Source organism: Myxocyprinus asiaticus, chromosome 5, assembly GCF_019703515.2.
Source record: "Myxocyprinus asiaticus isolate MX2 ecotype Aquarium Trade chromosome 5, UBuf_Myxa_2, whole genome shotgun sequence".
Lineage (NCBI taxonomy): Eukaryota > Metazoa > Chordata > Actinopteri > Cypriniformes > Catostomidae > Myxocyprinus > Myxocyprinus asiaticus.
Window position 1 is genome coordinate 15,292,225 of NC_059348.1, and position 16,196 is coordinate 15,308,420.

The window sequence follows — 16,196 nt, forward strand, 5'->3', positions numbered from 1 at the left end:
GTTTTGGTGAGTTGTGAAGAGCCCTTAAAGAAGGGGACCCGAACAAGGTCAATAAGAAAGCCCATAAGGTCATTCCATTGCTCATGAGAGAGTGGGAGACGTAAAAAAATGGAAGATGAAGTGATGTTTTGTTGCATTCAGGCACCAAACCTAACAAAACTAAAACAATTGTTGTTACCTCAGAAATCTAGTTGAAATTGCTGAGAGAGATGAGATTGATGAATCTGGAGTCCCTGACACATGGCCTCTACATGAGACTTTCAGATGACTCACAGACTTTGGTCAGATCTGTAGATTCTTGTTCTTATGCAGAGGATGCACAGGAACTCTCAAATGATGTAGAGTGTGTCACAGAACAAGGTGTCTGTAGTGACATAGATGGAGACTGCAGACGGTCTCTGAGAACTAAGACTTTGAACTAAGCGCTTTACTTATGATACTTTGGGAGAGTCAAAATTTGAGCCTAACATAGCTCAAGTTAAAGCATCTGACACTGTTAGATACTGTTCTACAGTGTGTTCGTGGATGAGTATTCCTTCACATTGACAAAACACGTGCCCAGTTAAGCTATCTGTACATTAGTAACTTAAATTCATTTTATGTAGGCACATTTCTATTGTTACAGTATCCTACAAATTTCTTTGAGTATAATGAGTGTTTGAGTATAATGGGGTACAAATTCATAAATATGTTGATGTGCAATGGTGAATGTACAGTGCATCCAGAAAGTATTCACAGCGCTTCACTTTTTCCACATTTTGTAATGTTACAGCCTTATTCCAAAATGGATTAATTATTTTCCTCAAAATTCTACAAACAATACCCCATAATGACAACGTGAAAGAAGTTTGTTTGAAATCTTTGCAAATTTATAAAAAAAAATTTTTTTTTTAAAAATCACATGTACATAAATATTCACAGCCTTTGCTCAATACTTTGTTGAAGCACCTTTGGCACCAATTACAGCCTCAAGTCTTTTTGAGTATGATGCTACAGGCTTGGCACACCTATTTTTGGGCAGTTTCTCCCATTCTTCTTTGCAGGACCTCTCACGCTCCATCAGTTGGATGGGGAGCATCGGTGCACAGCCATTTTCAGATCTCTCCAGAGATGTTCAAACGGGTTCAAGTCTGGGCCACTCAAGGACATTCACAGAGTTGTCCCGTAGCCACTCCTTTGTTATCTTGGCTGTGTGCTTAGGGTTGTTGTCCTGTTGGAAGATGAACCTTTGCCCCAGTCTGAGGTCCAGAGCGCTCTGGAGCAGGTTTTCATCAAGGATGTCTCTGTACATTGCTGCTTTCCCTCGATCCTGACTAGTCTCCCAGTTCCTGCCGCTGAAAAACATCCCCACAGCATGATGCTGCCACCACCATGCTTCACTGTAGGGATGGTATTGGCCAGGTGATGATTGGTGCCTGGTTTCCTCCAGACATGACGCTTGCCATTCAGGCCAAAGAGTTCAATCTTTGTTTCATCAGACCAGAGAATTTTGTTTCTCATGGTCTGAGAGTCCTTCAGGTGCCTTTTGGCAAACTCCAGGCGGGCTGTCATGTGCCTTTTACTGAGGAGTGGCTTCTTTCTGGCCACTCTACCATACAGGCCTGATTGGTGGAGTGCTGCAGAGATGGTTGTTCTTCTGGAAGGTTCTCCTCTCTCCACAGAGAAACGCTGGAGCTCTGTCAGAGTGACCATCGGGTTCTTGGTCACCTCCCTGACTAAGGCCCTTCTCCCCCGATCGCTCAGTTTGGCCGGGCGGCCAGCTCTAGGAAGAGTCCTGTTGGTTCCAAACTTCTTCCATTTATGGATGATGGAGGCCATTGTGCTCATTGGGACCTTCAATGCTGCAGAAATTCTGTACCCTTCCCCAGATCTGTGCCTTGATACAATCCTGTCTCGGAGGTCTACAGACAATTCCTTGGACTTCATGGCTTGGTTTGTGCTCTGACATGCACTGTTAACTGTGGGACCTTATATAGACAGGTGTGTGCCTTTCCAAATCATGTCCAATCAACTGAATTTACCACAGGTGGACTCCAATCAAGTTGTAGAAACATCTCAAGGATGATCAGTGGAAACAGGATGCACCTGAGCTCAATTTTGAGTGTCATGGCAAAGGCTGTAAATACTTACGTACATGTGATTTTATTTATTTTTTTTTTCGTTTTTTATTTTTAATAAATTTGCAAAGATTTCAAACAAACTTCTTTCACGTTGTCATCATGGGGTATTGTTTGTAGAATTTTGAGGAAAATAATTAATTTAATCCATTTTGGAATAAGGCTGTAACATAACAAAATGTGGAAAAAGTGAAGCGCTGTGAATACTTTCCGGATGCACTGTATTTCTTGAAAGTGGCATGTTATGGTTTAATACTCTTAATTTCCCTGTTATGAGGACATAACGGTTTTGGTGGTGGGAGAGTGTAGAGCCCTGCTAATTTATGGTCTTTATAATGTCATAAAGTCATGTAAATGTAAGACAAAATTCATAATGGGAAATTGATTATAAAATGTAAACATGTTGGGTTTTGCATAATTCATGCTATTTCATTCTAAAGAGATTAAAATGTTAGTTTCTGTTTGAAAGAAAATGGTAATTTGGTGTTTTGAGATAAATCCTAGTTGTTAGCCAATGGGAGAAGTTTGCTGTTTAACCTCTGAAGTTCAAAGAGCGGGATTTCAGAGCACACCGAGGACTCTGTGATTATGCGCCCAGATTATGAGAGAGCGCGAAGAGGTGCACACACAGAAGAAGTAGTACTCGTGAATTTTCATCAGAACTCTTTGATTCAAGTGCATCCATTACACAAAATACATGAAAAAAGACAGTACGGAAAGACTGACTTTTCTCCGAGGCCTGTTGGATGATTGGCCTGTTGGATGATTGGCCTGTGTGTATTATTTCAACGTGCTTCGTCGTCATTGTGCCTGATTCTTCGCGGATGGACATCAGAAACATCAGATCTGTGGTTCTTCTCCCTTTCTCATCAGAGTTCGTGAACTTTTTTGTATGTTGCTTCACAATCCATGCTTCACCTGGTTTTCCTGAGTACAAATACTTTCTGAACAAACATGAGCTCCAACCATACATGCCAACGAAAGACTCAAAAGTTTATTTTTATTTATTTTTTCTTTTGTTCAAATTGGGTTGAATTGATTGTTGAACTTTAATTCAGTGCTCAAAACATATATAATAGAGAGAGAGAAAGAAAAGATCCAAGTTCAATAAATATCAATACATATTTTGTGTATTTTCTGTGAGAAGTCGTTGAATTGACATATTTTTGAGAGTTTGTCTGATCTTTTGTACTTGATTGAGTAATTGCATTGTGTTCCATATTTATAGTCACCACCAAATTTCCCTTGAACCCGGATATTGAGTATTTCTGAGTAATATTGTTACTGAAAATTTTTCTGACTGAAATTGTTTAGATATGCATCTCACAAGTAGTTTAATTTATTGTAGTTTCCATAGATGTTTAATCAGAGCCAGATAATCGGTGAGTGTTACATATACTGTAAATGGTGAGCAATGTGAGAGATGTGTGCAAACACGGATATGATCAAGTCAAGTGGTAAAACAATGATAAGCCAGGGCAATCTTAAAATTTTTTTTATAAAATGTTAATGTTGAAAATTTATATTAATAAATCTTAATTCATTTGAATAAATCTTAATAAATCAACAAATCAGAACACCAGTTTTGAAAAAAGAATTTAATAATGGGCAAATAAATGAATAATGAATTTTTTTTTACCATATGACTATACAGTAATTTGGCAACAATGGACTAGACATTGTCATACTGCATACTATGATTAACTGCATATTTTGTTTAAACTCTGAGAAGTAATGAGTTATATTTTGAGAACATTTTCTAAAACAGATATTTATTAGAAAACAAAGGCACACAACCAGCCTTTTTCAATATTAGACACTACAGATGTGTACAGATTCGAGTTGTTTTATTAGAAGGTGCCGTTCTAGATGAATGGCACTCAACTTGTTTTGCTTTGGGACAGATTTTACGTTGAATATCACGATGATCCAACACAATGCCAAAAGTGTTCTTGTTCAAAAATAAATGAAAATGCCCTTGAATTCAAATATTGACATTTATTTATATTCCCATGAACTGCATAGGCCCCAGAATATGCAAAATTATTAACATTGGGGTAGGCCAAGCCACGTGACGCTATGCGAAGGTTGGTCGCTTAGAGGCGAACTCTGCTTAAACTTTGCTACAATTATCCTTTTAAGCAATATTAACCGGTGAAAACTGTAATAGTTTTGTTTGCTAACTGTGCTGGCAGGGCAGGATGTCAAATTTGAAATCGTCAGCCTGTGGGGACATTAAAACACACTTACGTTCTCACCTGTCGGACGACTCGCAGGATCAGGATGGGGGAAGTCCAGCCAATGGTGGCACCGAGCTTCGTGAAGTAGGTCGGAAGATCTCAAACCTTTATGCAGCGCTGACGAAAATCTCGACCGACTTGGAGGGCCTCGCAGAAATACGTTGAGCGATCACATCTATGGAGGCGAAACTTTCCACCCTGATCACAAGAATGGACGATGTTGAAAAATGGGTCGAGTTTCTGGAGTCGGCCGAAAGAGAGCTACAGGCTAACCCGCCTGCTACCAAGGCAGATGTGGAACGCATGTGGGAAAAACCAGAGGATATGGAAAATTGGAGCAGACATGATAATGTTCGTTTCGTTGGAATTCCCGAGGGAAAGGAAGGTCAAGATATGGTGAAGTTTTTGGATGGGATCATTCCGAATTTGATTGACACATTGGACTGCCAGCTCGAAATAGAGCGCGTTCACAGAGTTTTTGGTCAGCTTCCCGTGGTGGGTGACAGACCCCGATCTAGCCTGGCAAGATTTTTGCAGTCGGCTGACAGAGACTTTGTTTTATGTGCTGTGAGGAATAAAGGCAAGTTGTGCTGGGAGGACCACAACATCATGTTTTTTGCAGACTTTGCTAGTGCAACACAAGCGAAGCGCGACTGATTCAAAGAGTGTAAAAAATGTCTTCACTAACAGAAGGTAAGCTTTGCACTGCTTTTTCCTGCTAAGCTGAGAATTGACGCCAAGGGTGGTCGCAAGACATTTACATGCCGACGACAAGCTATGGCCTTCATTAAATCAATTTTGTGAGTGGGTAATTTTGCCTGCACTTGATCAACAATACAGACTACACATCGTGTATTTCACTGATGCAGCCTGAGAGGGTATGTTATTCTGTTGGCTGCCCACTGACTCTCGCTCTACTCATTTTTTACTTTTTTCTGTTTTCTCTTTCTCCCTTTATTGACTTATTGTTCATTTGTTCATTTTGTGGGTTTGATGTGATTATTTACTGGGGCTTATTTTATGGAATACATTTTTGTGCAATTTAATGGCACGGTTTATGTTAAAAAAACAAAAATAATACAAAACAAGGTAAAAAGAACAAAACACCGGACTTGAGCAATCTAGTAGCAATAGTGTTGTGGAAAATCTCGTGAGCGTGCATGGACCGTCGGATTTCAGGGGATGGATACCAGTTGGGACTGTTGTGCGCGGGGTTGAAGCGCATTTTTTTTCTGTTCTGTGGGTTGTTCAGGATTTGTTACATCAATATTGGAAAGTGGTCTACACAATTTATCTTTACATGTTAATATGTCAAACTTTAATATATACTACCGGTCAAAAGTTTTGAAACACTTACTCATTCTTTATTATTATTTCACCTTTTAGAATAATAGTAAAGTCATCAAAACTATGGAACAACATAAATGGAACTATGGGAATTATGTTGTGACTAAACAAAATCCAAAATAAATCAAAACTGTGTTATATTTTAGCATCTTCAAAGTAGTCACCATTTGACTAGAATTTGCAGACATGTACTCTTGACATTTTCTCATCCAACTTCTTGAGGTATCACCCTGGGATGCTTTTTAAACAGTATTGAAGGAGTTCCCATCTCATCTGCATTTTTTGGTCTCTTGTTTCTCATTTTCCTCTTGACAATACCCCATAGATTCTCTATGGGGTTCAGGTCTGGTAAGTTTGCTGGCCAGTCAAGCACACCAACACCATGGTCATTTAACCAACTTTTGGTGCTTTTGGCAGTATGGGCAGGTGCCAAATCCTGCTGGAAAATGAAATCAGCATCTTTAAAAAGCTGGTCAGCAGAAGGAAGCATGAAGTGCTCCAAAATTACTTGGTAAACGGGTGCAGTGACTTTGGTTTTCAAAAAACACAATGGACCAACACCAGCAGATGACATTGCACCCCAAATCATCACAGACTGTGGAAACTTAACACTGGACTTCAAGCAACTTGGGCTATGAGCTTCTCCACCCTTCCTCCAGACTCTAGGACCTTGGTTTCCAAATGAAATACAAAACTTGCTCTCATCTGAAAAGAGGACTTTGGACCACTGGGCAACAGTCCAGTTCTTCTTCTCCTTAGCCCAGGTAAGACGCCTCTGACGTTGTCTGTGGTTCAGGAGTGGCTTAACAAGAGGAATACGACAACTGTAGCCAAATTCCTTGACACGTCTGTGTGTGGTGGCTCTTGATGCCTTGACCCCAGCCTCAGTCCATTCCTTGTGAAGTTCACCCAAATTCTTGAATCGATTTTGCTTGACAATCATAAGGCTGCGGTTCTCTCGGTTGGTTGTGCATCTTTTTCTTCCACACATTTTCCTTCCACTCAATTTTCTGTTAACATGCTTGGATACAGCACTCTGTGAACAGCCAGCTTCTTTGGCAATGAATGTTTGTGGCTTACCCTCCTTGTGAAGGGTGTCAATGATTGTCTTCTGGACAACTGTCAGATCAGCAGTCTTCCCCATGATTGTGTAGCCTAGTGAACCAAACTGAGAGACCATTTTGAAGGCTCAGGAAACCTTTGCAGGTGTTTTGAGTTGATTAGCTGATTGGCATGTCACCATATTCTAATTTTTTGAGATAGTGAATTGGTGGGTTTTTGTTAAATGTGAGCCAAAATCATCACAATTAAAAGAACCAAAGACTTAAACTACTTCAGAACTTTTCCACGACATTCTAATTTATTGAGATGCACCTGTGTGTGTGTGTGTGTGTGTGTGTGTGTGTGTGTGTGTATATATATATATATATATATATACTGTGTGTGTGTGTGTGTGTGTGTGTGTGTGTGTGTATATATACACTATATTGCCAAAAGTATTCACTCATCTGCCTTTAGACGCATATGAACTTAAGTGACATCCCATTCTTAATCCGTAGGGTTTAATATGACGTCGGCCCACCCTTTGCAGCTATAACAGCTTCAACTCTTCTGGGAAGCCTTTCCACAAGGTTTAGGAGTGTGTTTATGGGAATTTTTGACCATTCTTCCAGAAGCACATTTGTGAGGTCAGACACTAATGTTGGATGAGAAGGCCTGGCTTGCAGTCTTCGCTCTAATTCATCCCAAAGGTGCTCTATCGGGTTGAGGTCAGGACTCTGTGCAGGCCAGTCAAGTTCTTCCACACCAAACTCGCTCATCCATGTCTTTATGGACCTTGCTTTGTGCACTGGTGCGCAGTCATGTTGGAACAGGAAGGGGCCATCCCCAAACTGTTCCCACAAAGTTGGGAGCATGGAATTGTCCAAAATCTCTTGGTATGCTGAAGCATTCAGAGTTCCTTTCACTGGAACTAAGGGGCCAAGCCTAGCTCCTGGAAAAACAACCCCACACCATAATCCCCCCTCCACCAAACTTCACAGTTGGCACAATGCAGTCAGACAAGTACCGTTCTCCTGGCAACCGCCAAACCCAGACTCGTCCATCAGATTGCCAGATGGAGAAGCGTGATTCGTCACTCCAGAGAACGCGTCTCCACTGCTCTAGAGTCCAGTGGCAGCGTGCTTTACACCACTGCATCCGACGCTTTGCATTGCACTTGGTGATATATGGCTTGGATGCAGCTGCTCGGCCATGGAAACCCATTCCATGAAGCTCTCTACGCACTGTTCTTGAGCTAATCTGAAGGCCACATGAACTTTGGAGGTCTGTAGCGATTGACTCTGCAGAAAGTTTGCGACCTCTGCGCACTATGCGCCTCAGCATCCGCTGACCCCACTCTGTCATTTTATGTGGCCTACCACTTCATGGCTGAGTTGCTGTCATTCCCAATCGCTTCCACTTTGTTATAATAGCACTGACAGTTGACTGTGGAATATTTAGTAGCGAGGAAATTTCACGACTGGACTTGTTGCACAGGTGGCATCCTATCACAGTACCACGCTGGAATTCACTGAGCTCCTGAGAGCGGCCCATTCTTTCACAAATGTTTGTAGAAGCAGTCTGCATGCCTAGGTGCTTCATTTTATACACCTGTGGCCATGGAAGTGATTGGAACACCTGAATTCAATTATTTGGATGGGTGATCGAATACTTTTGGCAATATAGTGTATATATACATACATACATACATACATTAAAGAAACAAAGATGAAATGTATTAAATCATAAAATAACACAAGACACGTTTACCCTGAACATTAAATTGAGTTCTATTTTATTTTCTTTAGGCAGCATTAACTGTATTACCAAAGCGCAATACAAAGACATTCGATAAGAACACACATTTGGCAAAAAAAAATTGGGAACACATGGGAATTTCTTAGGCTTATTTATTATGATTATTATTATTATTTTTACATTTATAATTGTCTTTAGTTCTTAATTTGTAGGCTATTAGTCATTTTCTACCTGTTGTCGTTGACAGATACTTAACGTGATGACAAATGGAGCTGTTAGAGACGGTAAATGTTTGGATTTGGGGAGGTGGTTATATATTTGATTTTTTGATCACTTCGTTGTTTTAATTGCTTTTCGTTTATTTTAAAGTGAAATTTGAATTTAGAAATGTCTTTTAAGTTTTTCGTGTTTCAATAAATCAATTTTTAAAGCAAAATCAACAAAGCAAAAAAATTTACTGACACTCGGCAGGGGGGCTGATGATATAATCGGATATTGCAATATTTTTTAAGGTGATTATACTTAAAATAATTTTTTATATATCGCCCAGCCCAACAGGGAATTTAACTTTTTCTTGAACAATTGTAAAATGAAGCAGTTTTATGGAGACTCGCACAAACGGGGGGGTGGAATAACAGGGTTCAAAACAGTGTTACTATGAATGTTACACTCTATTATCATAACATAAATATATATATAAATAAATAAAAATGTCCAACATTCTTTTGAATGTCCATGTACTAAAATAAAATATTTGATGCCATGAGTGTACCTTCATAAACTATTACTATTATTTTGAATGGCCATGGAAAATGAAGCAATGTGATAACAATTTTACCTGGTCGCAAAAAGTACTCTGTTAATTTACCTGATGAACTTTCACCTTTTGCTGACCCTTTATGCTGTGCAGAGCTAATGTGTGCTTCTAAATCACTTGCACCTTTATTAGCAACTGACACATAAGTGCCAGCTTTACATGTCATACATTCTGCTTCAACGGATCTCGACCTGGACGAAAGCATGGGAATTTTTTGTGCAAATCTTCTGTAAATTTGCACTTTCGTTTGGGCATTGTTTCTACTCAGCTGTCATTTGCTGCTGCTGTCAAGCAACTGTTTGATGCCAAACACAACAGCGGGTTCGCGGAGATATTGACAGGCAGGAATTTGGCCAATAGTTGCTGCAAGCCTCTTATAATCGACCAATTGGTGTGCGAGAAGGTGGGACTTACAAAGAGGGGTTAAAGCAATGCAAATATGCGCACACACACAATGAAGTATTAGATCAGATGCACATCATAATGCAACTAAAGCCAAATCCAAATTTTCGCAAATTTAGAAATCCCGGTCGGACACTTTTTTTAAGGTCCGAAAAAGAGGACATGTCTGGGAAAAAGAGGACATATGGTCACCCTATCAATTCCACATTGCAACATGTTACCTATTAATTGTTGCATATTTGTTTGTTTTTGTGTTTTTGAGTAGTCTATGGGCATAATAAAAATTTTATTTAATTGAAAATAGTAAATTATTAGTTTTTGCTATGGCTCTTTCGAAAAAATGCATAAACCAAAAAAAATTTTATTTGCTCCTTAGTGAAAAATGTTCCCAACCCCTGCTTTAAAGCAGCATTGACACTTCAGAGGATGTGTAAAAATCTGGGTCTTAAAGACATTTGGAGACTTCTGAATCCATCTGGGAGGGACTACACCTTTTTTTCCATCAGTTCATAAGATTTATTCTAGAATAGATTTGTATATATATAACTAAGTCACTTATTACTGACTGCTCAATTGGGAACATTTTAGTTTCAGATCATGCTTTGGTGTGTTTAGAGATGTTGCTGCATTTAGAGAAAAGAAAATCATATACAGTTGTGCTCAAAGGTTTGCATACCCTTGGAGAATTGGTAATATATGTACCATTTTTAAATAAAACATGAGTGAGCAGGCAAAACACATTTCTTTTATTTCTTATGGGATTCATGTTCAATTGTAGGTTATAACAGAATGGCACAATCATAAAACAAAACATGGCAACAATGAAAAAAATGAAATGACCCCTGTTCAAAAGTCTGCATACCCTTAGTTCTTAATACTGTGTATTGCCCCCTTTAGCATCAATGACAGCGTGCAGTCTTTTGTAATAGTTGTCTATGAGGCCCCAAATTCTTGCAGGTGGTATAGCTGCCCATTTGTCTTGGCAAAATGCCTCCAGGTCATGCAAAGTCTTTGGTCATCTTGCATGAACTGCACGTTTGAGATCTCCCCAGAGTGGCTTGATGATATATCGATGATATAAGGTCAGGAGACTGTGATGGCCACTCCAGAACCTTCACCTTTTTCTGCTGTAACCACTGGAGGGTCAACTTGGTCTTGTGCTTAGGGTCATTGTCATGCTGGAAAGTCCAAGAGCGTCCCATGCGCAGCTTTCGAGCAGAAGAATGCAAATTGTCTGGCAGTATTTTCTGATAACATGCTGCATTCATCTTGTCATCAATTTTCACAAGATTCCCCGTGACTTTAGAGCTCACACACCCCCAAAACATCAGTGAGCCACCACCATGCTTCACAGTGGGGATGGTATTCTTTTCACTATAGGCCTTGTAGACCTCTCCAAACACAGCGCTTTTGGTTGTGACCATAAAGCTCTATTTTGGTCTCGTCACTCCAAATTACAGTGTGCCAGAAGTTGTGAGGCATGTCAAGGTGTTGTCAGGCATATTGTAACCGGGCTTTTTTGTGGCATTGGTGCAGTAAACCACACCATCTTTTTCCAGAGCAGCCTGTATTTCTCCTGAGATTACCTGTGGGTTTTTCTTTGTATCCCGAACAATTCTGCTGGCAGTTGTGGTTGAAATCTTTCTTGGTCTACCTGACCTTCGATTGGTATCAAGAGATCCTCGAATTTTCCACTTTTTAATAAGTGATTGAACCTTACTGACTGGCATTTTCAAGGCTTTGGATATCTTTTTATATCCTTTTCCATCTTTATAAAGTTCCATTACCTTGTTACGCAGGTCTTTTGACAGTTCTTTTCTACTCCCCATGGCTCAGTATCTAGCCTGCTCAGTGCATCCACATGAGAGCTAACAAACTCATTGACTATTTATACATAGGCACTAATTGCAATTTAAAAAGCCACAGGTGTGGGAAATTAACCTTTAATTGCCATTTTAAACCTGTGTGTGTCACCTTGTGTGTCTGTAACAAGGCCAAACATTCAAGGGTATGTAAACTTTTGATCAGGGCCATTTGGGTGATTTCTGTTATCATTATGATTTAAAAAGGAGCCAAACAACTATGTGATAATAAATGGCTTCATATGATCACTATCCTTAAATAAAAGACAGGTTTTTTTTGCATGATCAGTCATATTTTCAAAATCAATGCCAAAATTTCACAATTTCTGCGAAGGTATGCAAACTTTTGAGCACAACAGTAGATGGTGCGTTAATACATCTCTACTACAGGACCCATCATTTCAAGAAATGTTAAAGACAGAAGTCAATGTATATGTAGAAACCAACTGGTCCTCAGTGTCTGTGTGTGTGTGTGTGGCATGGGAGGCGCTTAAGAGAGTTGTTAGGGGGTGGATCATACAATATGCCTCATTCATTAAAAAAATCAAAGCACAAGAATTCATAGAATTAGAAAAGAGTATTAAAAGTGCAGAAACAGAGCTGATGTGCTGAATGTCATCCAATGGTCTTAAAAAGTTGAACCAGCTAAAATATAGGTACAATACTATTCTGTCACAGAAGGTTGAGTTTTGGTTATTCAGGGCAAGACAGACATATTTTGAGTTGGGGGACAAAGCAGGGAAACTCTTTGCCTGATACATAAAACAGAGAGATTTTTCCTACCATTCCTTCAGTGAAGTCTTCTGGAGGAAATATATTTACTTCTGCCACAGATATTAATAAGGCCTATAAAGAGTTCTATTTCAATCTTTATAGTTCCACGTCTTTGTCTACCTTTAAGGATATTAGCAACTTCGTAGAGCCATTAGAACTTTCTAAATTGACGAGTGATCAAAAATACTTTCTTGACTCCGATATTACATTGAAGGAGCTTGTTGAGGTAATTAAAGCCTTGCCAACAGGTAAGAAACCAGGCCAGATGGTTTTGACACAGAATTCTTTAGACTTTATGTCCAGAACTGGCTCCACTTATGTTAGAAGTTTACACAGAGTCATTAAAGAAAGGTGAACTACCGCCAACCATGACGCAAGCCCTGATCAGTCTCATTCTTAAAAATGATAAGGACCCAAATGAATGTAAAATATATCATCCAATTTCCCTGATCTAGTTAGATGTACAAATATTGTCTGAAATTCTGGCTAATAGATTAAGCAGAGTTATTACATCTATTATACATATAAATCAAGTGGAGTTTATTCGTGGTTGTAGTTCTTCTGATAATACTAGACGTTTTATAAATATTATGTGGTCAGTTACGAATGATCAGACCCTGGTTGCTGCCATCACACTTGACATCGGGAAGGCCTTTGATAGGGTGGAATGGGACTACCTTTTTAAGATTTTGAAAATGTACAGGTTTGGGAACACTTTTATAGGTTGGATTGTTACTTTATAAACAAACATTAGCAGCAGTGCAAACTAATGGATTCATTTCAGATTATTTTTCTCTTGGTAGGGGATCCTGGCAAGGTTTTCCTCTCTCCCCTTTATTGTTCTGTCTTGCCCTGGAAACATTAGCAATGGTTTTCCTGGTGTTGTAGCAGGAGGTGTGGTGCATAAACTTCTACTCTATGGAGATGATATATTATTATTTGTCTCTGACCCTAGTAGATCTATGCCAAGCCTCTATAAAATTAATTCTTTCTAAAAATGTTCAGGATATAGGGTGAATTGGTCTAAATCGGAAGCTCTTGCTCTGACAGCATATTGCCCTGCCTCAGCTTTCCAACCTGGCACCTTTCAATGGCCCAAGTATTTAGGCATTTTATTTCCAGCAAATTTGAGATATTTAGTTAGAATTAATTTTGACCCATTAATGAAAAGTTTCTCGTGTGATGTGGATAGGTGGGCTTCACTACGTTTGTTTATGGCAGGGAAGGTCAGTGTTATTGTATCCCTAAATTAAATTATCTACTAGTCGCTCTCTTTAGAAGTTACTCTTTTTTTTTTTTGTTTTCACCTGTCTTTCATTACTCATTATCCATTGTGTATTTAATGCCCCGTTGTTTGCCTAGTCTTTGTCAGTTGTCCCTGGTCTCATGGCTGTCCGCCTAATCTGCCCTGGTCTCCTTGGTTTCATGGATGTCCGCCCGATCTGCTCTGGTCTCCCGGCATTCCGCCTGTTCTGCTCTGGTATCCTTGGTCTCTGGCTCCATCTTGGTCCTGCCTCCCTTACCAGCCTTCCTTGGGCGTCAGGAGCCGCCCATTAGAGGGGGGGCTATGTTACGATTCTCTGTTGTTTGCCTTGTGTTTTTCCCCGTCATCTGTTTCCCATGGACTACACTTCCCATAATTCCCCGCCCTCATCACGGCCAGCTGTCCTTGATTGTTTTCACCTGTCTTTCATTACTCATTATCCATTGTGTATTTAATGCCCCGTTGTTTGCCTAGTCTTTGTCAGTTGTTATGTGTTTTGACCTCCAGTGTAATTACCAGTGCCTATCATGGATGTTTTCTTTGTTCCTGTGTTTACCCCGTTACGTTGTACATTGTTTATTTAATAAAACTATGTTTAGCCACACCTAGATCCAGCTCTTGGGACTTTTTCCTAACGTTACAGATCAACTGACCGCAAACTGGATCTAGCGGCTTACTTCACAGAACTAAGCCAGGCGGACTTATCTATAAGGGAGTTTTCACACTTCTTCACCATTGCCGTCTAACTGGATTTGATGATGCCACTCTAAAGTCCATTTACAAGATTGGACTCACAACACGCCAGTGGAGGGAATTGCCGGAGTCCGGAGATTACAAGTGGGAGGAATATGTGAGGCTAATACTCGACACACTCGCTTCAGAGGATCCTCCTCTCTCAATCCCTGTTCCAGCTTCTGAGTCTTCCACACCAGAGTCTGCTCCACGCCATGTCCCAGCCACGTCCGAGTCTGCTCCACGCCATGTCCCAGCCACGTCCGAGTCTGCTCCACGCCATGTCCCAGCCACGTCCGAGTCTGCTCCACGCCATGTCCCAGCCACGTCCGAGTCTGCTCCACGCCATGTCCCAGCCACGTCCGAGTCTGCTCCACGCCATGTCACAGCCACGTCCGAGTCTGCTCCACGCCATGTCACAGCCACGTCCGAGTCTGTTCCACACCATGTCACAGCCATGTCTGAGTCGGCTCCATGCCATGTCTCAGTCCAGCCTTCCATGACTCATTGCTCCAAGCATTCCATGGCCCCTTGCTCCAAGCTTTCCAGGGCCCCTGTCTCGAAGCCCTTCATGGCCCATGTCTCAAAGTTGAATTATCTGCCACTGATATCAGCGTAGGGCCACGAAGACCCTTCCCCACAAATTGTCAGTGCCCATGCCTGCCATGGCCAATGTCCATGCCTGCCATGGCTAATGAGCCAATGCCCATGCCTGCCACGGCACCTGCATTGCCAGCCTCGTCCATCTCAGAGCGTGCATTGCCAACTTCGACCTCCCGGAGGAGGAGGAGAAAGGAGTCTGTTCCCAAGTCTCTGCTCATGTTCATGACCACAGGGGTCATCTCCAAGTCTCTTCCCATGTTCACGACCACAGAGGTAGTCTCCGAGTCTCTGCCCTTGTACACGACCATGGAGGTCGTTCCCGAGTCTCTGTCCATGCCCACGACCACAGAGGTCATTCCCACATCCCTGTTCATGCCCACGACCACAGATGTCGCTCCTGAGATTCTGCTCATGTTCGTGACCACTGAGGTCATTTCCCAGTCATCCTGGACTCTTAGTCTCAAGGCTGCCACGGCTCCGCCTTCCGCGGCTCTGCCCCTCGAGCCTCCCTTGGCTCCGCCTTCCACGGCTCGGCCCCTTGAGCCTCCCATGGCTCCGCCTTCCACGGCTCGGCCCCTCGAGCCTCCCATGGCTCCGCCTTCTACAGCTTCGCCCCTCGAGCCTCCCATGGTTCTGCCTTCTACGGCTTCACCCCTCGAGCCTCCCACGGCTCCGCCTACCATGGCTTCGACCTTTGAGCCTCCTACGGCTCTGCCTTCCATGGCTCCGCCCCTTGAGCCTCCCATGGCTCTGACTGCCACTGTTTCGCCCCTCGAGTCTCCCACGGCTCCACCTGCCACGGCTCCTCCCCTCGAGTCTCCCATGGTTCCATCTGCCACGGCTCCGCCCCTTGAGTCTCCCACGGATCCGCCCCTCAAGTCTCCCACGGATCCACCTGCCACGGTTCCGCACCTCGAGTCTCCCATGGCTCCACCTGCCACAGCTTTGCCCCTCAAGTCTCCTACAGCTCCGCCTTCCATGGCTCTGTCCCTTGAGTCTCCTATGGCTCTGCCTTCCTCGGCTCCGCCCTCAGAGTCTTCCACGGCCCCAGTCTCTAGTCTGTGGTTACCACCCAGGCCTCCTGACTCTGTTTCAGCTCTGTGGCCATCAACTAGGTCTCTTGATCCAGTCTCTACCCTGAGGTGGTCTCCCTGGTCTCATGGCCATCTGCCTGATCTGCTCTGGTCTACTGGGTCTCCTGGCCAACCACCTGATCTACTCTGGTCTTCTGGGTCTCCT